The sequence below is a fragment of the Triticum dicoccoides genome, chromosome 7A (assembly GCF_002162155.2).
Source record: "Triticum dicoccoides isolate Atlit2015 ecotype Zavitan chromosome 7A, WEW_v2.0, whole genome shotgun sequence".
Taxonomy (NCBI): domain Eukaryota; kingdom Viridiplantae; phylum Streptophyta; class Magnoliopsida; order Poales; family Poaceae; genus Triticum; species Triticum dicoccoides.
In genome coordinates this window covers 664,992,511-664,993,296 of record NC_041392.1, presented here as the reverse complement: position 1 = coordinate 664,993,296, position 786 = coordinate 664,992,511, and positions in this window count along the sequence as shown.

Here is a 786-nt window from a genome sequence, read left to right as displayed (position 1 = left end):
GGCCCAGCAGGCCATCAACCCCACTGGGCCAACCCACCAGGCCCAGCCGGCCACCCCACTTAACCCCCTCGGTCCACTGACCGAACCCTAACCCCCACGATCCCCACTTTTCCCCACCTCTCGATCCACTCCGCTCCCTCTCCCTCGCCCGATCCCGATTCTGGATCGAGCCCCGCCCCACCGTCGCGCCTCATCCCGCCACTACTTCGCTGGAGCCACCCCGTCGCCGGAGCTCCTCGTCGTCCTCTTCCCCGCCAGATCCCCTGAGCCCGATGCCGGCGCCCAACCCGACGCCGCCCAGCCGCCTCGCCTGCGCCCCGACAGCGGCTGGCACTCCCGCCGCTCGATGCCGTGGCCCGTCGCCCTACCGGTCCCCCGCCACCTCGCCACCCTGTCCACGACCGCGCCGTCGGTGAACCCCGCCCGAAGCTACCTCGACCCTGCCTCCCCGACGCCGTCACCGGAGCCACCGAGCCGCCGCCTGGACCTCGCCGGACTTCCTCGCCGGTCTGCTTCCTCCTCCTCGCCGGCCTGCCTCCACTCCGTCCGCAACGTCTCCGTCCTCCTCCTCACGCCCACTGCCTAGACCCCACGGACGTGGTGAGGCCCCGATCTCCTCCTCTCCTCCTCTGTCGCACCCCGTTCGCCCCTGCTCGACCCAGAGCGCGCGCCCATGCACTCCCGTGCGCTCCCGCGCGCGCGACCAACGCCATCCAGCCGCAGCCACGACGCCCGTTGCCCCCTGCTGCTCGCGCCCGCCGCCTGCTGTGCGTGCCCGCACGCAAC